Below are 25090 nucleotides of genomic sequence, written 5' to 3'. Positions count from 1 at the left end.
TTTCTTTTGACCCCAGAAATAAGCGCTTGGTCTTATTTTTGGGGAGGTCTTATTATTTTTGAGGTGCAGGAAGCAGCGAGCTTGGTCACCTCATGGCTGCTGCTGTCTTGTAATATTTTCGGGGAGGGCTTATTTTCAGGAAAGGGCTTATTTTAGTGCATGCACTCAAAAATCCGATTGGGCTTATTATCCGGGAAGGTCTTATTTTCGGGGAAACAGGGTAGTTTGAGAAGGAGCTAAGTCCTGCAAATACAACAGGTCAGATATGATTTTATGGAATTGTTTTCTGACTAAAAATCAGATCAGTGTTCTCTCTCAGACTTCCTGATCTGCTACATTGCATGTTTCTATAAATGTGATCTTGCTATAGAGAAGTCTTGTGCTTCTGGAATAACTCCTGGAATATCAGTCTAGAATTGTAGGTCAACCACTTCAGAAGGGTTAAAATATTGATTCCACTCGCTTGTAGGACACTTGGCAAAATTGGCAAAAGTGTCTGGCTGGAGATAAGTAAAGGTAAATTTTGCCATAAACATGGTTCTATTTTTAGTTCCTGATATTTTGTTACTGAATTTATAACCCTGCCTGTTTCTGCTAACACCTGAGGTAGCTTTCAACAATTAAAAAGATAACAACTATCCAATGCTGTCTACCAGGGACAAGGATAACAGCAGCCACTGGACAGCTCTCAGCCAGAATTGTATTATGTTGAATACTCTGTTAAGCACAGCAAATGTTGTCATAAAGCCATTTTTCATCCAAGATGGATTTCTTTCTCTGTATCAGACTTATTTCCTTGACCTATGAACTTCACATAGAGCTATGTGACTAAAATATGATTATGGCTTCTGAAGAAGGTAGATCTGTACATAGGGTATTAATCATGCCCACACAGGTATGCTTTCCATGCGATGAAGGAACAGAAGGGGGAAAAAAGGGAATCAATATGCTTGATTGCGAGACTCTTCATTTTGCACTCTGCAGCCCCCTGCTGAGTCGAGCAGCAGGAATCCACAGCATGCCTCTCCAGTGCTATGCCACAAGATGGCAGTAGAGACTGAGGAAATGGCATCACTGTGCCAATAGATCTCAGCATTGCTGGTAGATAGAGTCACTATGGATGTTACTGTTATTACTATTATTCCTTTGAAAGAAAAATAAGATGGGGAATAATGCAAAGGAATGGTTTAAAAACATGTCCTGTTATTTCTACATTTTTATGTCAGTGAAGAACCGATGTGAATCATCTTATTTAAAAAGCTGATGCTCAACGATGCTTCCTTAATTCAAATGTTTGTGGAGATTCTCAGTCATTCAGGTCCTGGTTGCCCCAAAAATGCTTTTTCAAAAGGCAACTGGACTTTGTTTTTTTCTTGAAGATGTTTAGCTTCTTATCTAAGAAGCTTCTCCAGTTCCTTAATCCAAATTAACATTGAACAGCATATGGCTCTTCTTCATGCCTTAGTGAAACAAGTAGAAGCTATGTTGCTATCCCAATTTTATTATTAGTTCAGCAGTATATCTTGCTTTTTATAGTCATCGTGTTAAAAAATACAATTAATATAAAAAAATGGTGCAAGCTAAGAAAAAGAAATAAATAAAAAGAAAAAAGTAGAAAGAAAAATAGCAAGGAAAATGGGAATACCCTTTTTATGTGTTTATGGCTATGTTTTGCTTATTCATATCCATTTATTTGTGCCATTTTTTCATGTGTTTTCATACTTGTTTCCTTGTACTTTTTGACAAACAAATAAATAAATAGATAATTACCGTGTTTCCCCGAAAATACAACCTACCATGAAAGTAAGTCCTAGCTTGATTTTTACATCTGCACCCAATATAATCCCTACCCCCCAAATAAGGCCTAATTAAGACCCTGCCCTCTCCAGGGTGCATGAATAAAAATTAAGCTAGGGTGGGGATGGGGGAGCTGGCGTTGCCCTACTACTTACTACTTCAGACAGTTGCGGCCAGGCCTCACACACCCCGACAGTTGCCAGAGATATCAACATATCTATTTTAACTTTGAATAAAGAAACCAACTTTATATTGCTTCATTTTACTTTTAACAATCTTAGTCTATAATCTATTCAAATGATGTCCTAATTTTCTTTATTTATTCTTTCTCACAATATTGTTCAAACATTAAACAAATCTTTTTTACAATATATGAAAGTTATCCAGGTAATTTTTTGTTTGTTTGTTCTAGGCACATCTCTTTTAATTATCAGCCAGTTTCATTTTGCCCTATGTATAGCGCGGACAGATCTAGGTTACTGTCTCTTCCTGAAATCGTCCCTCCTGGTCCTGATGGCTGTGATTTGTTTGTGCATTGCCTTGGGGATGTCTCCTCGTACATCACCTCTCAGGTTTCCAGGTTTTTCTTGAGAGCTGGGACCATTAGAGGAGAGAGCTGTAACCTCCCTTAGTTGGGCTTTTGGTGACTAGCTGCTGTGTCTCTTTTGTAGTGGTCGTGTTTTTGTCTGTGACTGTAAATAAAGTATTATTATTATTATTATTATTATTATTATTATTATTATTATTATTATTATTATTATTATTATTATTATTATTATTATTATTATTATTATTATTATTATTATATGCAGTGTAGCATCTTTTTCCATATCATTCTTGTAGCCTGCCTTTTAATTCACTTTCAGATCAGTGTCAGTTTTGTCCTATAAAACTTCTTCCTCTTCCCCAGTGTCTTTTAAATACAATAGAGGCAGACACTTTTTAAATAAATCAATAAATAATAAATAAACATTTTAGTAGGTCTAGTGTAAAGATATTTAGCACCATTCTGTATTAGTATGTTAAATTTAAGTGTTCTTTAATTGAAATCTTTAGTTCTTTCTGGTTCCTTCACATGTCCAGTATTCAAAGTTCATACTTTTTAAAAAAGTATTCAGAATAAAGGATTCTTATAATTAATTCCAAAATCCTATTTTAAATCCATTTGGACACATAGTCCATTTGTAACTTTCCAAAATCAAATTCTAATCTTGCTGTTAGATTTTTTTTAAAAAAAGTCCTTAAACTTGTATTTAAACTTATTTCAGTAAAGATTGAAAGAGACTCACTTGGTGTTTTTAGAACTTGTCAATCCAAGAAATTTACTGCAGCATGAATAAAGAGGCAGATAATACACCTATGAAAGTTTTCCATACATATGAAGTATACCAGATTATAATCTATTGTTATTTAGATATATACAATCAATCAAGATTTGATAAAATTGTGGTTCCTGCTTCTAATGTCTCATTATTTTAACTTTGGAATTTTTTTTCTAATTTAGCAACTGAAGATGCCTTATTAATATACAACTCAGTTATTAAGTAATCTAGAGTTTTCCAAATTGCACAATTATTAATATGGTTACTAAAATTAAACAAATAATAAATTATTTATTTTTAAGCTTATGATTTAGTCCTATAAATAAATGCAATAAGTCTTGCCCTGGAGACCTTTTAGTTCTTTGATTAATGATAGTTCTTGTCTCTCCAAAATGTTTATACCAAAAGTGTATAACTTATGAGAAAATGTTCCTCTTTTTATATCCTCTCCAATGTTTGGAAAAATAATTTTGATATAAGCTTGATAGGAATCAAGGACCAATAGTGTACAGGAGTAGCCAACACTCCAGAAGATAGTCTGAAGACAGATCTCAGTAGACTTGTTCATAATCTATTCAGCAAAATGAAATTTAACATACAGAAAAGCAAAGTCTTACACTTAGGCAAGGAAAATCAAAAGTACAGGTACAGACTAGGTGACAGCTGGTTCAATAGTAGTAAGGGGGATCTAGGAGTCCTAGTAGACAACCATTTAAAGATGAGTCAACAGTTTGCAGCATCAGCCAAAAAAGTCAAGGGAATCCTAGGTTGCATTAATAGAGGGATAGAATCAAGATCATGTGAAGTATTAGTACCACTCTACAAAACATGGTAAGACTACGTTTAGAATACTGCATCCAGTTTTGGTCACCCCAATACAAAAAAGATGTTAAGACTTTGGAAAGAGTTCAGAAAAGAGAATAACAACTTTTCTAACCTTATTACTGCTACTGTACAACTTCCACTGCATTTCTTGCATAGAAACTGAAGGGAATCCAGTCAGTTTTCATAATTCTTACCAATTTGTCTCCTATATGGGATTACCAAAACCAATACCCCAAGCTTCTGTTAAATCATATGGTGGATCTGATTGCAATAATATTTCTAATTTCATAAATTTCATAAATTTCTGATTGCAATAATAAACTTTACATTTTTGAAATTGATCCTTATGGTTGTTCTAAATAATGAAGTGTTAAATTGTGAAAATTGATATAGGGTTATGTTGCTAAATCTCTTAATATTTCTATTACCTAAAAGAAATTTAAGCTTGTACTAGAAGAGCTATGGTAATTTACCATATATTTCATTATCAATCTTATCTTTACTGAAAGGTTCCCTATTACTATAGAAATATTTTAGTCTACAAAGATTATATTTTCTCAAAGATTTCGTTTTAGTCAAAACATAATAACCTTCTTGACATATATTTGTTATTGGCGGAGTTAAAGGACAAATATCCTTTTTAAAACTGTCCATCTACTTTGCCAAATTTGAAGCACTGTTTTAGTAGAAAAAACAATTTGAATCTGTTTCATTTAAAAAAAAATATTTCCAGTGGAAAAAACATTGATTTATAAACTTATCTGGCTCTAATATAATTTCAGTATGAATCTATTGTTTTAAAAGTCTACCCTAATAAATGGAGTCATATGCCCTAACCAGGGGTGGGTTCCTGCCAGTTCTAACCTCTTCTACAGAAGAGGTTCCACAAATCTACAGTGCCGTTTAGAACCGGTTCCAGCTCCCTTCCCCCACCCGTACGCACATCATCAAGATGAAGAGCGAGAGGAGGAATTCTGGGAGTTGAAGTCCACAAATCTTAAAGCTGTCAAGTTTGAACACCCTTGGGGTTCTTTTTTCTAAAGGGTTAGGGATGCAATGGTCTTGTAACTTGACAGTTTTAAGACTTGCGTGCTTCAAATGCCAGAGTTTCTCAGCCAACATTTTGGTTGCTAAGCAAGACATTGTTAAGTGAGTTTCACCACATTTTACAAGTTGGCCATGCCCACCCAGTCACATGGCTGGCAAGCCACTCCCACCCAGTCACATGGCTGGCAAGCCACTCCCACAAAGCAGGCCACAGCTATAGAAGAGGTTCTAAAATTTGTGAAACCCACCACTGGTGCTAACTGTGCTACTTGGTAATATATTAACAACTTTGGTCTGCCCCAGCCTCCCTGCTTCTGAAATTTATATAAAATCCTTTTATTTACTCTCAGTTTTTGTGCATTCAGCTTTCAGTTTTCTCTGCCAATATCTTATAACCTATTCTGGAATTACCATTGGGAGGCATTGAAATAAAAAAGTTAAGCTGTGCAAGGATTTTCATTTTAACCACTGTAATTCGGCCTAAAATACTGAAATGTTTTGAAGACCAGTTTTTCATTTCTTTGTTTAATTTCTTCCAAGTTGTTACATAATTATTTGTAAAGATTTATTAATATTTTGAGTTACAGTCATGGCTTAATATTTTAAAGATTTTATTAAAGGTAAAAGTAAAGATTTCCCTCGCACATATGTGCTAGTCATTCCTGACTCTAGGAGGTGGTGCTCATCACTGTTTCAAAGCCGAAGAGCCAGCGCTGCCTGAAGACGTCTCTGTGGTAACATGGCCGACATGACTAAATGCTGAAGGCACATGGAATGCTGTTACCTTCTCACCAAAGGTAGTCCTTATATTTCTCCTTGCATTTTTACATGCTTTTGAACTGCTAGGTTGGCAGAAGTTTGGACAAGTAGTGGGAGCTCACTCCATTACGCAGTGCTAGGGATTCAAACCACCGAACTGCTGACCTTTCTGATTGACAAGCTCAGTGTCTTAGCCACTGAGCCACCGCATCCCTTAAAGATTCTATTATAACCCCTAGAACTGTGGAAATTTCCTTCTGTGTTTTGGGGGTTTTATGAAAAAATCTCAGATATGATTTATGAAAATTAACTGATATTTATGTCAGCTCTGCAAATTTCTCCAACTCCTCAATATAGCTAGGTGAATGAGAAGCATTTGAGGGACTCAAGATCATATCACCTGCAAGTAGATACAAAGATATATCTTATCTATCATTTTATACTGTTAATTCTTCTAAAGTTAGGTTGGATAATAATGGTGATACCGGACAAATTTTCTTAGTATCTCTTAAAAATGTAATGGGAACTTAATCATAACTTTATTTATCAAAATAAATTAAAACTCAGATTTATCAGAGATTTAGTTGGCTTGTAGATGTATTAAATCATCTTATAGAAGTCAGTACCAAATTAAAATTTAATTAGTTCACAAGTAGGTCGCTGGGTTGTAGGTTTTGTTTCTCCGATGTCATATCCCTCTTCACCCAAGTGCTTATTAAAGAAGCCTTGACAGCTATCCAGAACAAATACAACCCCCCAAAGCACATCCTGGACCTGACCAACCACTGCCTAACCAACACATACTTCATCCACAATGGACAAAGATACAAACAGATAGAAGAAGCACCTATGGGAGCACCCATCTCACCCATCATTGCAAAACATATACATGGAACATTTTGAAACCAACGCCTTAGATAAATCTGAACACAAACCCAAACTCTGGCTTAGATATGTAAATGACACTTTCGTAATTTGGCCACATGGGAAAGAAAAACTGGACAACTTCCTCACACATCTCAACAGCCTACACCCCAAAATACAATTTACTATGGAAATAGAAGCTAACAACCAACTTCTGTTTCTGGATGTCCTAATCTGCAAAAAAACCAATGGCTCCCTAGGACACACCATCTACTGGAAAAAAACACACACCAACCACTACTTAAATGCATAATCCCATCACCACCCTGCACAGATCAACTCCATAGCCAAGAGCCTCATCTCCAGAACCAAATGCCTAGCTGACAAAGACCACATGAAAACTGAATTACACACTCTCACAAACGTATTAATTTCCAATGGATTCCAAAGAAACACAATTACCAACCTAATCCAAAGGGAGACACCCCTCAAAAACCGAGACACAGAACAGGACAATGGCATCACCCTCCTCCCTTACATCAAAGGCACCACAGATAAAATCAGCAAAATTCTCCACAAGTACAATATCAAGACAGCCTTCAGCACTGACCAAAAAAATAGCCAACATCTTAAGAAACCCCAAAGACAAGATCCAGCTAGAAAACCAAGGAGTCTACAAAATATCATGCAAAATCTGCCCTGCAACATACATTGGACAAACAATAGGAGAATAAATGCATGCATCGCAGAACACAAGAACACAGTCAGAAAAAAAGAAAAAACTTCATCCCTTTTCCAGCACCTTAAAAGCAACAGGACATGACATTGATTTTGAGGGAACCAAATTAATGTCCAAAGCTGAACACTTCAACAAGAGAATCATTATGGAAGCCATCGAAATAGAGAAATACCCCCACAACATGAATAAACTTGATGATACCTCCTGCCTACCAGACATCTGGAAACTAGCCCTAGTTAACAAATGAGTCCCAGCCACAAAAACCGACACCAGACCCAGAACAACACAGGACGCCACCACCAATCACCCTCCCCAGGCTCAAAGCCAAACCCATCCCATAAACAAAATGCAACCACCATCCAGAAGCCAAACCACAGCGGCATCACCAACTGCTGCACCCCCTCTGACCCCCACACAAAGCAAACTGACACATGCCATGAACACATGGCTAGACCGCAAACTTGGAGCCAAACCAAAGTCCGGGATGTTACATCATAGCCATCTGCTCAGGACATTACATCACAGAACACAGGTTACAACACAGCCAACCTCCAAGGATGTTGCAGCACAGGACTCAGGATATCACTACATTAGAGCTCAGGATGTCATCACACAGCCCATTACCCAGGTCATTACAACACAAAAGACTAATGGGCACACAGCTGGTACCTCAGCCACACAGGATGTTATGAAACAGCCAATTAATCTGCAGACTCCATCAACTAATGAAGATGTAACAACACAGCCAACCAACCTGCTTACAGCAACAAAGCCAGCACTCCACACACACCCCCACTAATATTTATAGAAAGACAGCAGCTCTGATCACACTTTGCTTGCACAAACACGAAGCCGAAGGCACCAGCCTGAAAATGGCGAGTGGGACCTCGTTGAAACATCGCCAAGATACTCTCAATCTTACACAGGAAAAGACCTGAATATGCCAAGGCCTGCATACCTGTACCCGTGAAAATCTATGAAACACACACACACACACACACACACACACACACACACACACATAATGGGTGTGTGTGTGTGTGTGTATGTTCCAACATAACTCTGGAATGCCTTGTGCAATTTCAACAAAACTTGGTACACAGATGACTCACTCTCTGGAGACAAATACTGTGGTGGTAAGACACTCCTAACACCTCTGGGTTGTGTGTTCTGTTAAGATGCAACCTGTTGTGCCTTTAAATGGCTTCTACTGTCCTGCCAGGCTTCTACTGTACAGCACAGTGGAGTTGCCATGGTAACCACTTCACAATACACCATAAGGGGGCTCACTCTGGTAAGGGGGAATATCCAACATTGGAAATTATGTTTGGTCTAGACATTTACCCCTATAAATAAATACCCAGGCAACACTGGGTTATCGGCTAATCACTTATAAACAGCTAATAATTTAGTGTAGAGTTCATAGTCCATATTGAGAAGTGAACATATATATAAAATGCCTGTAGGATCAAAAAGATATTGCAATGAGAGCGAGCCACTTGTAGATGCTGAAGGCTATCCTTGGTCACATATATCTATCAAGCCCGACAGCAAGACACAACTTCATCTGTTTTCAGAACAATCATAAAGCCTTGAAGCATCAGGTGGATCTTTTGGCAGCTGCAAGGTGAAGAAAAAGAAAGTCAAAGATGAAGCTTGAGATGAAGTTGAGTCAGTACTTTGCCGGAGTGAATGCTATCATTCCTGAATGCCCTACAACTTTCTTGGTTTTCTTCCCTTTTATTAAGGTTTTGTTTTATTATATAAAAGAAAAAGAAGAGGGGAAAAAAGGAAATTAAGGGAAAGAAGGGGAGCGGGAAATAAGGGGTGTGAGATACAAGGGGAAAAAGAAAAAGGCAAAACCTTTCTTGGTTTGCAAGTGGACTATTATTTATTTATGTATTTATGTATGTATGTATGTATGTATGTATGTATGTATGTATGTATGTATGTATGTATGTATGTATGTATTTATTTATTTATTTATTTATTTATTTATTTATTTATTTATTTATTTATTTATTTACTTACTGCGCTTCTAGACCGCCCCCTCTCCCAAAAGGGACTCGGGGCAGTGTACAGTCCATGCAAAGAATACATCACAATATAATAAATAGGTAAAGTTAAATATGGAGGAGGTTAAAAAGAGAGTTAAAAAGAACTGTACAGTTAAACAGTATATATAAATATAATTTTAAAACCCCTAGAAATATCACACAAATTAAATTAAAAGCAATTCCCCTAAAATAACCAGTTAATAATATGTCTACCAGGAGGTAACAGTTATAATTATGCCAGGCCTGCTAATCGGAACAGGTGAGTCTTCAATTTTTGTCGGAAGGAGCGGAAGTCAGTGGTGGTTCTAATGTCGGGGGGAGGTCATTCCAGAGGGTTGGGCCCATCACAGAGAAGGCCCTACTCCTTGGCGTCGCCCGCTGGCATTGCCTAGTGGACGGCACCAGGAGAAGCCCCTCGATGTGAGAGCGAATTGGCCGCAGGGATGTTTGTGGGAGGATGCGATCCCGCAAGTAACTAGGTCCTGTGCCATGGAGCGCTTTAAAGATGGTAATCAAAACCTTGAAACGCACCCGAAAAACCACAGGCAGCCAGTGCAGCTCGCGCAGGAGAGGTGTTACGTGGGAGTACCTAGTACTCCCCATCACAGATACTTGAGTTTGATTCTGTCAAGAGTTCCAACTCTAGTTGGTGTAGAATATCACCACTAGGGTGCAGCACAGTAAGGGCAAACCCTCAAATATGACCATGATCTGAAAAAGGGAAAAATTCCACTAGATAACAAAAATTTGATCCTTTGCTGCCATCTATTGATTCAATGGATTTTGTGCCCTAAGTAGATTACTACTAAATAATCATGTGTTGTGCAGTTCGTTGTTGTTGGTTTTTTTGGAGACTCCCAGACCTTGGATTGTTTTGTCCTGCAACACTTAACATTCATTTTGTGGTATTCTGGTAAAAGACTTTAAAACGGATCTCAAGGCATGTAATAGTTTTCTTTCTAAATTAAAAGGCTAGAATGTGTGCAGAAAAACAGGAAATTCAATATTGTGTTACTAAAATAAGAATGATATTAAAAGTTAGGACAATTTGGATACAAGGCATTGAAATGTAATGAAAGGAACAATAATTTAAAATAATAAAACAAATGGCACCATTAATTTCATGAAACCTATGGTAGAATCAGTTAATTAATTTTTGGCCTTCTTAACTACAGGGTATTTGATGTTATATGCTATGAATCATTTTCAGTTGAGATATTAAAATCAGATTACAAAAGAAAAGCCTTGTAAATATTTGCCTTCAAATGAGTCTGAGAATAAATGTATATTCAGTAATTCATCCATATTTAGCAGATATTAAAGAGACAAAGCATAGCTTTAAATTCAATTATCATTTTATACAAAGGGAGGAAATATGAAACTTGGCTTGATTAGCTTGTTTCTTTCCATGCTTTGTAATACCTTATTAAAATTTGAACTTTGAAATTGATATTATCAGTCCAATAATGTCAGAATAAATATTTAATCCATGGTTACAGCCTTAGTTAATAGAAGCTTTATTTGAAGTGTGTTACGTCAAAAGTAGGGAAAATACAAAACGGAAATCCAGATTTGATAGCGAAGTTTGATTTCAATTTAAAATGCTCCAGCAGAGAAAACACAGTTTTTGGAACTCATCCAAGTAGAATTACAGTTTTATTTAGACTTGTAGAGGAAAACATTTACAAATCTCTGAATTAACCATTATGCTAAACATATTATGGAATGGCCACTAAGCCAAAAGAATTCTAAAGTAACAATACTTTATGGTGGAAAAGCAGCAAAGTTGTATCCCCAAAGATTTATCTTAATAATGGGACTTTAAGGGTTTTTCCCCCCATCAAAAGGCTATTTAGAGTGGTTCTTCTTATACATCTTATTTAAAAAAAATCTTAGCTATTTATTATCTAGGGATGCGGTGGGTAAAATGCTGAGCTTGTCGATCAGAAAGCTTGACAGTTAGGCGGTTCAAATCCCTAGTGTCGCATAACAGAGTGAGCTCCCGTTCTTTGTCCCAGATTCTGCCAAACTAACAGTTTGAAAGCACATTAAAAATGCAAGTAGAAAAATAGGGACCACCTTTGTGGGAAGGTAACAGAGTTCCATGCGCCTTTGGCGTTTAGTCATGCCGGCCGCATGACCCTGGAGACGTCTTCAGACAACACTCTTCGGCTTTGAAACAGAGATGAACACTGCCCCATAGAGTTGGCAATGACTAGTACATAGTAAGTACAGAGTAAGGTTCTACATTTAGGCAACAAAAACGGAATGCACAGGTACAGTATAGGTGGTACCTTGCTCAGTAGTAGTAACTGCGAAAGGGATCTTGGAGTCCTAGTGGACAACCATTTAAATATGAGCCAGCAGTGTGCAGCAGCTGCCAAAAAAGCCAACACAGTTCTAGGCTGCATCAACAGAGGGATAGAATCAAGATCACGTGAAGTGTTAATACCACTTCATAATGCCTTAGTAAGGCCACACTTGGAATACTGCATTCAGTTCTGGTCGCCACGATGTAAAAAAGATGTGGAGACTCTAGAAAGAGTACAGAGAAGAGCAACAAAGATGATTAGGGGACTGGAGACTAAAACATATGAAGAACAGTTGCAGGAACTGGGTATGTTTAGCTTAAGAGAAAGAAGGACTAGGGGAGACATGATAGCATTGTTCCAATATCTCAGAGGTTGCCACAAAGAAGAGGGAGTCAAACTATTCTCCAAAGCACCTGAGGGTAGAACAAGAAGCAATGGGTGGAAACTAATCAAAGAGAGAAGCAACTTAGAACTGAGGAGAAATTTCCTGACAGTGAGAACAATTAATCAGTGGAACAGCTTGCCTCCAGAAGTTGTGAATGCCCCAACACTGGAAGTCTTTAAGAAGATGTTGGATAGCCATTTGTCTGAAACGGTATAGGGTTTCCTGCCTAGGCAGGGGGTTGGACTAGAAGACCTCCAAGATCCCTTCCAACTCTACTATTGTATTGTATTGTATTGTATATGTGCAAGGGGAACCGTTACCTTTACCTATTTCTTTTCTTTTCTTTTTTTTGTAATAAACTTTTATTGGTTTTTCAAGATTTATAGGGAAAAGGGTAAATGGACAGGTATACAAATTTTGGCAGTTGCAAAATGTGTGAGGCCCCCCTCCCTCCATACCCATAGTATACATTTATATATAATACATTAGTATATAATTGATTACAATCAGCATATTAGTTCTATTATTAAATTCAATCAAATTAAACATTACAGTATAAAATCCAAATATAATTCCATTTTCACTTTCGGTCAATTTATAATAATATGATTTTCTTGTTTATTTTTGTGATCTGAGTCTTCTTGCTATTGCCCCATCTCCCTCCACTGGCAGAGCTCTGGCCCCTCCCGTGTCCTGCGTGTCCGTTGTGGTGTCTGGTGGTTTCTCTAGGAGTGTTTTATTTTTTTCCATAAAGGCCTGCGCCTCTATGGGTGAATTAATTCTAATTCTTGTCTCCTCCCAGAATATCAGCATACCTTCAGGCATCAACCATCTAAACCACACCCCTTTCTGGTATAATTTATTCGCTAATTGCGAATAATTTTTTCTTTTTTCTCTAATCTTCTTAGGGATCTGCTTCAGAATGGTTATCTCCATATCATGATATGTCAATGCTTGCCCCCTTTGTACACCCAGAATTTCATCTCTTGTGCTTTTTCTAAGGAATTTAATGTGAACCTCCCTGGGTACATTGTGTGTTCTAGCATAAGCTGAGTTCACTCTATAAACCAGGTCTATATCCCACCCCATCTGTTGTTTTTCTTTGTGTGTGTAGTCAGCCAGAATGTTTGTCATGATGTCCCTTATATTTTCCCCATCTTCTTCTATAACATTTTGAAATCTAAGATAATAGGACATTCTCTCCAATTCTAATTTCATCTGTTGGATGTCAAGATCTTTGTTCCCTTTCTGCACAGCTTCCACCCCCCCCTCACCTCCTCCACCCCCCCTTCCACAAGATCCAGTCTCTGTGAGTTCTTATAAATTTGGGCTTGGTTTTCTTTAATTTCATCTTTCATTTCCCTTAGCTGTTTCTTGATTTCCTCCTGGCCCTGTAAAATTTGTTGAAGCATTTGTTGAAAGTCCATCTCTATAGTCTTAGGTTGCATCAGTTCTGTTATCTTTGACTGTGTGGCTGGACTGGATGTTACAGATGTTGGAGCAGACGTGGCAAAGCCAGGTTTCCCAGGAGGTGGTCTTTTGGATGCCATCCTTTATAACATTAGAAGTTCAGTCCATATATAAGATAAACAGTTAGAAAAGAAGGGTAGCCAGACCTTTACCTATTTCTTAACTGTGGTAAATTTAACATCTAGTCAAAGCCACATAGATATGGAAATATCTTTAAGGCCACATTTTAAGTATCTGTAAGATGTCAGTCAGATCTGCTCAGAGTTAGATTCTGACTGGGTAAATCCTTGTTTGCTGACCGAGAAATCATCTTGTCCTGGTAACTAGAAGAAATATAATCCTGTACCTCCTGGAAATGCACAGAATATTTTGGGATTGTTAATCTGGTTACCTGTCCTTTAGATTTTTACCCTTCCTTTTTAGTTAGAACTGCTGAAGTAGCCATGGGGTGATGTCTGAGTTGTCACTAAAGGAAACTGTGTTACACCCATCCTAGAGAAGCTAACATTGGACAAATCATATAGGTACATTACAACTTTTGTTGAGAAAATGGTCAGATTGTTGCTCCAGAGGATCTTGGTAAGTAAGTAAGTAAGTAAGTAAATCATTTGCATTTTTAAAGTCAGATTTTAGGTAGGGAGATTCCATTGATTATGCCTATCAATGATCTTTGGTGTTTTCCTTGATGTCTTAGTGACTTTTAATATTATAGATCATGGCATCATTCTGGGCCTCTCAGTATTGCAGTGCTCCTTCTCCTTGTTCTGTGATCAGTCCCAGTAAATGTATACAAGTTAGGAGCTTCCGGCTTGACCTCTTTTCCCTTGCCACTGCGCATAAAAAAGTTAGAGAAAACCTTGGTGAATCCAGCTATATAGTGCTTCCACTATCCCTAATCCATTGTAACTCTGAACAATCAGAATATCTATAGATTAGCGGAAGTATGAATCTGGTTTGGATGATCTCCATAAAGGGAGCAACATAGACATGTTCTGTAGTTTCTACCTCCTTGGAATTACAGCTTTTCAGACAGAGGTGTTTTTCAGCAGGTTCTGATCAGTTCTGGAAAACCGGTAAATGCCACCTCTGACTGGCCCCACCCCCATCTATTCTCTGCCTCCCGAGTCCCAGCTGATTGGGAGGAAATGGGGATTTTGTAGTAACCTTCCCCTGGAGTTGGATGGGAATGGAGATTTTATAGTATTGTTCCCTTGCCATGCCCATCAAGCCATGCCATGCTCACCAAGCCACGCTCGCAGAACCGGTAGTAAAAAATTTTGAATGATACCATTGCTTTCAGGCAATGGAACTTTTTTTTAAATTACCATCCAATACTACAGAGGAGAGAGCATGGCATCAGGCAAGAGAGAAAGTTTTCTGATGACTGGGTCTTTCTAGCTGTATAAGGTAGCTGGCAGTTGTGACAATATATCTGTTATGTGCTGGTGACGGGAAGGTTCGAGCTTCCCTTAGATCCACTCTTATTCTTTAACCTTCACTTCAGGGATTGTTTTGTCTGATCATGTTCCATCTTAAGACCTTTGGAAGGAGAGTACTCCAAATCTCAAAGATTAAATTACACGGTCTTGATCCACATGGGTTGGAAGTTATCCTGAAAGATTAATGGTGCTAAGCCTTCAGGACAGAAGTTGACTTCAACCAAAGGTTTTTTAGAAGCTAGACACACTGTTAATTTAATTTTTATAATACGTGGCTCCATTCGGAGGTGTGCGTTTTGAGACAGAGCAAAATATCTGGAGAGTTGATTTGATGAATATAGATTGTTCTCTTTGCAAAGACCTGGAACATGAAGTTGGGGGCTAACCAGAATCCCACAAAGGAGCTAAGCTACCAGCTTAGCCTAAAAGAGCTTAAGTGCATCTGGAACATAATGTCCTTCCTTGGATTGGAAAAAATTTAAGAATGGCATTGGCAGATCTTTGTCAAATAACAGCAGCATGTTAACACAGGGTTTTCCTTGAGTCAGTGGCATGCATGACTACTCCTAAATATTTAAAGGTAAAGGTAATCACTTGTTCTATTTTACGGCCATTAATGCTCTATAAATGGTGGAAAAAGCAGTAATCTTGGTTTTCTGATTATAATCTTTGACATCTCACCATACCATTAATCTAAAAACCGGGACAAATATCTTTGGAGATTCTGAGTCATCCATGTCATGGTTGTCCCAAAGGTGCTTTTTTCCAAAGGCAACTGGAGGTTTTTTTTTTTTTTTTGCTTAAAGATATTTCTCTTCTGATCCAAAAAGCTTCTTCAGTTCTGAACTAAACTGAAGAAGCTTCTTAGATGAGAAGTGAAACGTATTCAAGCAAAAACAAAGGAAGTCCAATTGGCTCTTGAAAAAGCACCTTTGGAATGGGGGAGGGGAAACAATCGGTCTCCCCCCCCCCCGTTTTGAGTTGTATCTGGCTTCAAGAAAAACCCTTACATTTTTCACCTGACCTTAAGAGTTGTATTGGGGTGTAGGAAATGAATTATGATTGAATTAAAATGAAAAATGAATTAAAGGGAGAAACCCTCCAATGGATAAATGGATTTCCAGCTTCTCCCATAATATGGTCCTGGGTACAGAATCAAAAGCTGCCTTAAGATTAATTAAATATCTATTGTATTTACATATTTTATGGAAGCTGGTAAAATAGAATGACTAAAAGTGAAATAATTGTTTATGATTTTATAACAATTATTGCACCCAGGCACAAGACATGCTTAAAGCTTATTTGAATAATTATCTACATGTATAAAACCAGACTATCTGCCTTTAAGAGTAATCTATTTAATGTTGAAAATCAGTTGTAGCCTGTTCAATACACTTTGTCTCTCTTCCATCACTAGTGATACAATTACAAGATCCTGGGGAGTCTCCCTGCTAAAGAGATACATACAAGAAAGGAGAACAAGAAATCTCACAGGGTGGGATTGTTTCCCCCCCACTAATGTATACAATCAGGCAGCTTTCTCACTTATACATTCATATAGATTTTCCTTTGACAGAACAAGGGGTGTCATTTGCAACAGGGCAGTGGGTGAGAGAAAAAGAAAAGGAATGAATCACTCAAGGCACAATGCCTCAGTGTGAGAAGAAATGGGACTAAAATGTAATGTTTTCTCAGAGAATTTAATCGCAGAAACACTCAAGACTTTAAAGGACTTTTTTTTTTTAAAAAAAAAGGAATGTTCTGATTAATCAATATGCACTTTCCAATGACATTGTTTAAGGAGAGAGAGGAAAAATAGACGGTGATTTGAGTCCATAAAATACTGGGACATTTAATTGTTTGCCTAAAGCAAATGTAAAATTTGATTTAATTAGATTTCTCTGTAACGAAGTGATATCTACTGCATTGACAACAGGACCCGGGGAAAGAAAAATAGGCCAAAAACTTAGCCTGGTATAGGAATTGGAAATGATTAAGAGTGTCCACAGCGAGTGAATAAATTAAGCCAATATGCTGTTCACAATCATGTGACCAAAGCCCCCCTCTTTTATTAAGATTTGTCAAACTTCCATTATGTCTTGTATGTTGAGAAACTTAGGAGACTAAGAGTCAAAACTTCTTGGAACTGGGAAAACCTCTTATTCATTTCTTTTTCCCTTCCAACAATCAGGTGTTACTTCAGGAATGAAGAAATTTAACCCTCATGGCTTTTGAAGCTGCTGGAAAATAGAAATCAAGGTAATGTTGTGTTGTTTTTAGGTTTATTTCTGCACGGTTGTCACTAATATGGTTTGGGGTTCCTTTAATTTGGAAAATGGTATGAGGAGATACTTTGATCATGTCTCTCCAAATAGAATATTTCAAGGCCAGACACTTCTCTAACAATTTAATCTCCTGTTGAGATTGTCAAAAGATGGCGATGCCAAAAGATAGTGGATTTAGATTAGAGGTGAAGTCAGGGCATTAGAGTAGTCCTCAACTTAAAACCATAATTGAACCTGGAGTTATGGTCATAAATGCTTGCAGTCATAAGTCAAAGCACTTACATGGCCGGAAACAATTTGGGTGCTTGTTAAGTGAACCAATTTATTTCACTGGGGCAAAAAATATTGTGAATTGCAATCTTATTACTATAATCCGTTGTAGCTGGTTGTAAAGCTGACCCCCACAACATGCAGTCATATGACTGTGGGGGAAATGGGTGGCAACTATTAATGACAGCATACACTTTACAGGCCATAAAACAATTCTATATATGATATAACTTTGAAATGACTGGTAGTTAAGTGAAGACTACCTGTATCCTAAAATATAAATTGGTAAAGTAGTCTTAGCTTTAGAATCCATGGAGAAGGCAACCAAGACTGTTATAAACTACATGTGGGATTTTAAAAACCATGTTAAAGACTTGAAATGCCACATAACTTTTTTCAAAATCTTTACAGCTCCTATATTTATACAGCTGCCAAAAATATGTGGGCACTACAGTCAAAATATATAAACCAATCCTAATCCTAACCCACTCATGAAGGGAGATACAAGATTTGAGCAGAGCAGAATGAAGGGAAGGGAGGAGGGGAAGGGAGGGGAGAAGAGAAGAGAAGCAAAGAGAAGAGAAGAAAAAAATCTCAGGTTATTTCCATGTGACTTTTCTTATTTCAGAAAATTGGTATTTTACAGGGAAAATTACCGTATTTTTCAGAATATAAGACACACCCTTTTTTCCTCAAAAAAGAGGCTGAAAATCTGGGTGTGTCTTATACACCAAATACAGCATTATTTTTGTCTCCCGAAGCCCCACCCCTTCACCAAAATGGCCATGCATATCCTTATGGAGGCTTTCAGAGAACTCCTGGGAGCTGGGAAGGGCAGAAATGGGCAAAAAACGGGCTGTTTTTTGCCCCTCCATCCCCCAGCAGCACTCTATAAGCCTCCATAAGGCTATGCTTGCAATTTCTTTTTACAAAAAATGGGCCCGTTTTTCTCTCTCTCCATCCCTCTACCTTCCTACCTACCTACACTCACACTCTCTATCCCTACCTACCTAGTGTATGTCTCTATCTCGCTATCTGTCTGTTTCTCTCTCTATCCCTCTACCTACCTACCTACCTATCTACACACACTCTCTCTCTCCCTACCTACCTACTGTATTTCTCTCTCTCTCTCTATTTCTATCTCTCTCTCTCTCTCTCTATTCCTTTATCTACCTACCTACCTACTCTCTCTCTGTCTCCCTACCTATCTACAGTATTTCTCTCTCTCTCTCTATTTCTGTCTCTGTATCCCTCTACCTACCAACCTACCTACTCTCTCTCTCTCGCTACCTATGTATTGTATTTCTCTCTATCTCTTTCTCTCTCTTTCTCTCTATTCCTCTACCTATCTACCTACCTAACTACTTTCTCTCCCTACCTATCTACTGTACCAACTCTCTCTCTCTCTCTCTTTCTCTCCCTGTCTATCCCTCTATCTACCTACCTACTTTTTTTTAAAAAATTGCCTCTTCAAAACCTTGGTGCGTCTTATACGCCGGTGCGTCTTATACTCCAAAAATATGGTATATTCTTCTGGAAATAGCTAAATGTTTAGCCTATCCTTTGTGAGTTCTAAAAATGGGCTCCTCTTTTTTTTCTTATTGATTTGGGATAGACTGTCAGGGAAGGAGAACATGAAGCCAGCTTGAATCTCAGGTTCTGCAATACGATGTTTTCTTTGTCTTCTATCTGTTCTCAAGTCATGTAAGCAAAAAGCAGGTATTTAATTGTGGCAGTTTGAGACATCAAGGTTAGAAGCTAAGGATGTTGATATTGGTTGGTTAAAAGTGCTGTGACAAATACAGCTCCAGGGTACTCTTCTAAATGTGCTGGATGGGTTACGGGAGCAGACTAAGGATCCAGTGTCTGCTGGTTTAATGTTCTCTGGCTAGTTTTGCTCGTCAGGTATTAGTAAATGATGCTATAGAGTTTACAGCACAGAGAATATACTCTGAGCCCTGTTAGAACTATAATCTTTTTTTAATGCTTTATGTCAGGCAGCCCTGATGCACTCTAACCACTCTTTAATAATAAGACAAAAGTGATATTTTAAGGTAACAGTTAATAAATAACGTGACTTATCCAATCGCACCTTTCACTAAAATATTATTATCTTTTGACAGATTCATTACAGTGGAGGTATCAGGAGCTGATGAAACCCTCTCTAATTCTACCACTAGTACATTTTCTGCAGTTGTCTTTCTTTTAATTTAATTCTCCTATTCTGAAAGCATACTGTCCATTGCAATTATCGAGTAAGCATTTAATCTAGCATAAGTAAAGCATTTTAATCTTTTCTTATGGAAAAACGATTAAATGGTCATAACATTGCTGTGATGAGCATTCCTTTCATTTATTCCAAAGTTTTAGAAGTTTCTTATGACACGTCTAAGTAAAACTAAACTACTTTATCAAAGACTATTAATTTGGATTTCTAGATCTATAATTGGCTGCTTTTCCCTATTGTTCAGAAATGTACTGTATGTCTTCATAATAGACTATGACTCATTAATGTACCATTTTATGGCAATATTTAATTTTTGCACTGCTTTCAAAGCAATGATCACCTTCCTCCAGAATCTAGATTTAATATTATGTTGCAAAATTTCCTGTACGTAATTTGCAGAATTTTAATTTTTAAAGAGTATATAGTATAATAAACAGTCCAAAATGGTACTTGGACACAAGTTAATACAAGGTAGGATAGGTAATATAAGTTAAAAGATAAAATTTCAATCAGTTTGGGGTGAATTATTTCCATTATCTTTTTGGTGGGGATTATTTCTACCTCCCAAATGTAGTGTATAAGCTCAGGAGTCTCTGGAGATCTCCCATACAATTACCAACGAAGACCAATCCTGCTTAGTTCTGAATCTCAAAAAAGGTTTGCCAGATATTGCCACCTGCTCAGAGAGAAGTTTAGAATTGTAACTTTCAGACATTTTGCTACTTTACATCAAGCCAAGACAGTGGTGGGTTCCGGATTCCGTTCCAACCGGTATTGTTGGAACAGTCGCGGCGTCACACACATGCACGCATGCAGCGTGTGAGCACATACATGCAATGCGTGCATGTGCCCTACCTGTCAGTGAGGCTTCCACAAGCCTCTGCGATGCTCCAGCTCTCAGTGGAGCATCGTGCAGGCCCTGTGTGTACCATGCGTGTGCATGGAAGCCTTAAAAGACAGGTAAGGCGCTTGGGCGAGTGGGCGGGTGGGCGGGTGGGCCCTCCCGAGCACCGTACCGGAACGGTATCCGATGCTCCGGGCTGGCTCCGGTATGCCGTACTGGGGCGTACCATCTGCAACCCACCACTGAGCCAAGATCACATCCAAATGAAGGTACATGGTAACATTCTGATGCAAATACTGAGCTTAGTATTTGGAGCCTGATATCTGACACAATTTGTTTGAGATTTGTATCTTGGTGTCATGTTTTGTTACTTGCAACATCCAGGTCAGTTAAAGTAATTCTATGTTTCTCTCTATTCTGGTCAGGCAGAAATGACTTTTTACAAAGTCTGTGTGGTAGCTTGTGTTGTGTAGTGCCAAATAACATCTTTGCTTTCTTTTGTTAACTGTCTGCTTTAGAATAATAGAATTATGGAGTAGGAAGAGTCTTGAAATATCATCTATTCCAACCCTCAGCAATATATTCTCCAATTTCTTCTATCAAATTCCACTCTAAGCCAGAGGTGGGTTTCTGCTGTTTTGCCCCGGATCGGGTGTAGTGGTGGTGGCAGGAGGCTTTGCCCACCCGCCCGGACACTTTGTGCAATGTGCAGAAGTGTCACGTGTGCATAAGCAAACCGGTAGAAAAATACATTGAAACCCACCACTGCTCCAATCCATGAATCCCCTTTATTGAATGGGCACCTTATGTTTTCCTCTGTAAATGTAATTCATTATGTTTCTTCCTGTAAAGGACATCATGTTCCTGTCAACCCAACTTCCAACCTCTCCAGAGTCTATTGAAATTTAATTCTTTCATCATGAGGGTTGGCCCAACCTCCCAATTTTGTGCCATCCACAATTCTGACAAGCAGTACATAATTCTTGCTATTCAGGTTAGGAACAAAAATGCTCCAATTGCATTGGCTACTGTTCTCCATATTGATGCGGAATCATCAGTGCTCTCAGAATTATTTTGTCTGTCTTAAAGTTAGATTCATTCAACTAGCTAATAAGGGTTGCATTCATTAATACATTGTTTACTGGGTTTTTTCTCTTATTCTTAATAAATTGAAATACTTAGGATGCTCTCCAATACCTCCTTGCTCTCTCTGCCTATTATTGAGCCAAAGGATGTAAAAAGCTTTTGATTTCATCATCACCACTGGACCAATATTTGTCTACTGTGGCTATAATCACTGCAAGCTATCCAGAATAGCTATAACCATCATACATGTTACAGGATACAGCCAGTAAAGTATTAGATCAGCTCCATGATCAGCTAAAATGAAACAACTATTTATGTTTTTTGGAACATGAATCTAAAAATATATAGAAGCCCTTCCCTGAAGTCAGAAATTAGCTTGCCCTGAGGGAAATGGGTGGTTAAAAGTATGAAATATAAACAAACAAACAAATAAATAAATACCTGCCAATCCGATTGAATTTGTGAGTGGATAAGTGTTTTTCCCTTTATTTTATTATTATTTTATTCCATTATTTTGTTCCATTTAAACAATATCCAATTGGCATATAAATCAAGGCTCATTCCAAGATTTACCTGTACTATTATTCTTATTAATTCAATCTACATAATCCATATCTAATAAAATAAAAATAATCTCTGTTCAAATCTTATCAGTAATTTATTTCCTGAAGAGCGACTGTTCATTTGTTAAAACTCATTTTTTCTATTGTTAAATTATTCTAAACACATCCAGTTTTAAGCAATTATTAACTTACCTGCCTAAAACAGGAATTTAATTTTACATTAGCTTCCTAAATATATGTATGTATGAAATGTATGTATGTTATAATTCTGGGGTATATTCTTTGTTTTGTCACAAATCTTATTTCTTCCTTTTTTTTTTCTAAGAGAGGTATAACTTTTTCACGTATCCAACACATTAAAAAAATCCCCTTTTTCTCAGGTAGGAAAACATCTTGGGTAAGTGTGTTAATAAGGTCACTTTATTTACTATAGTACATTTCCTTTTCTTCCTCATTCCAAACAGTTGCAGGAAAAAAAACAAACCTCCCCACACCGCCACTCTGAGTCATTCCAAATTATGTTTGAGAGGATTATCAGGTCTAGTAATCGGTCTCTTTTTTCTCTGCCACTCTATAAAAACATCTTTAGTGCGTGCTGATTTGAGGTGGAGGAATGTGTATAAGGAAACAACAACTATAAAAATGATGGCATTGAGAAAATAGAAAAGAAAAGAAAAGCTTCTTCACACTTCTTGTAGTTTTCCTGGTCCCTCCCCTGTTTTAGATGGTTTCTGAGATAGAAAACAATCTTGCTTGCTTAAGGGAAAAATTTAACACAACCTTTATAAGCTATATCACATGCAAGCATAATTAGCAATGGAGTGCCAGAAGATAACTGTTCAGAAATCAATCAGTAGGGGTTGGGGGAAATGGCAATAACACAAAATAGTACAAAAAGTGTGGAAGGGGGAGACATAATTTACCTCTCAAATTGTTTCTTGTGAATAGCTTGCTCTATTCCAGTCTCAGTGTTGGCTGCTCCTCAATTACAGTGTAATGTTCGGATGGTGAAGTCTAAATTCTATGTAGCACAAATTAGTAATTTTTGGCATCAAAATGATCACCTTGCTACGATGAAGAGTCAAGTATCCCTGGGAGCCTGTCATACTTTTGGATGACATTTGCAGGCCCTCACAACATATATACATATGTGTATGCTATTGTAGAATATTGCGTAATGGCACCTGGAACCTGTTGAAGGGATCTGAATCTCTGCCAATTTATCAAAAGGTGGTAATGTTGCACTGCTTGATCTTAGGTTATATTCACCCATGAACCTGATTTAGTGTTACTTGCACTATGTGGCTTTCTTGAATGCATGCGCTGTATATGTATCAACTTTTCTACAGCTTTTTTCCCCCGCCAAGCATTGTGTAACATTTGAACACGGTATGTGGCTTCCTCAACTCTGGTGAAGTCAGATAATTATGTTTGGCTACGAATACTGTGAATACTGTCATTCTATACTTTTAAACAAAAAGTGGTATTTTGAAACAAGATTTTTATTTAGCTTGGAAATAGCTTTAAGCCTGTCCAATCTTGCATTATCAGTTGGGTTTGAGAACTATGTTGACTTATTTCTCTTCTGTATCTGTTCACCTGAAACAGCAGCAAAGGTTTTCAACTTCTTCTTGTGGTTTTGTACATGTACAGTGCTTGTGGCTGAACATTTTTTTTTCAATTGGTATTTCTTGACTTATGCTGCTTCCTGCTTGTCTTCCTCTTGTCCGAGGCGCAAGACAACCTCCTTCAAGGTCAAAATGTCTTTTTCCTCTCCGCCATCGTATCATACTGAAAATCTGCCTTAGACACATTTTCAATGCAACAAAAGAATGGTGGCATGGCAGCTTAACAGCTCCCCCTCATAGGCACCATTCAGGTTTATTTTCCCTATGTGGCCGGCAAATGCATATGGTACAAACAACAGCAAAAACAGAATGGGGTTAAATCATTGTAGGATTTTTCTTGCTTGAATTTTTTAAATTGCATTTTATGTGGAGTGGGGTTAAGATTTTTTTTTTGGGGGGGGGGCAACCTGAAATAATGATAGGGCAAGGCATTGATTAAATGTTTTAAACAGTTTTGTTGGACAGCTGTCAAGAATATTAATTAAGTCCTGATATTCTTTTTATGCCATCAGTCTTTTGAGAACCACAGAAATGATGAGTTCGCATGTTGGATTAACACTGCTCTGAGACTGAAAGTATGGGAGGAAAAGGTGAGGGATTTCCTATGAAAAATGGCTACTTGGTGATTCACTTCTTCCAGGGAATTGGGGACAATGGGTTTTTTGGTAGGAATGGAAGCAGTTTATATCTCCTTTCAGTTCAGTGACTGAAATGATTTGCTCTCCACTTCAACAGAAGCAAAATTGTTCTCCTTTTAAGGAAAAACAATAACAACAATTTGAGATTTTTATCTGCGCTCAACAAGGGTTTTCAGGTGACAGACAGGGATTTGGTTTCCTTCCAGCTGCTTTTTGTTTTTGTTTCAACGAAGAAAAAGAGCTTAATTCAATTAACTATTATGTTTGTCTGTTTTCCATGCCTTTTTCCTCTCCACACGCAAGAACCCTACCAATCGTCAAGCAGTATCATGCCACTATGTCCCAAGGCCACCCTGTGTCTCCTTTAGATCTGTTGAATCAGTTACCTTCTGGATCAGCTGCTTCTCCAAAAGATTGTTTTGTGGCATTTTCTCCATGTGGCAGATAGTTTCCCACCGTTCTGAACTCACCCTGCCTTCCTCTAGGTGTGAAAGAAGCATGGATACTGAGGCACTTCCCCCATTCTTTACAGT

General features: G+C 37.7%; 1 long non-coding RNA gene across 1 annotated transcript; it reads left to right on the top strand.

Annotated features, from left to right (window-relative positions):
• Positions 1-193: 193 nt before the first annotated feature.
• On the top strand, positions 194-19827 carry LOC309389940. The gene is made up of 3 exons (XR_014175036.1): positions 194-258; positions 17208-17275; positions 19695-19827. It is a non-coding gene; the product is annotated as an uncharacterized lncRNA (long non-coding RNA).
• The last annotated feature ends 5263 nt before the right edge of the window (positions 19828-25090 follow it).

Source organism: Natrix helvetica, assembly GCF_964273705.1.
Source record: "Natrix helvetica genome assembly, chromosome: 3".
Lineage (NCBI taxonomy): Eukaryota > Metazoa > Chordata > Lepidosauria > Squamata > Natricidae > Natrix > Natrix helvetica.
This window is presented reverse-complemented; position numbering and strand designations above follow the sequence as displayed.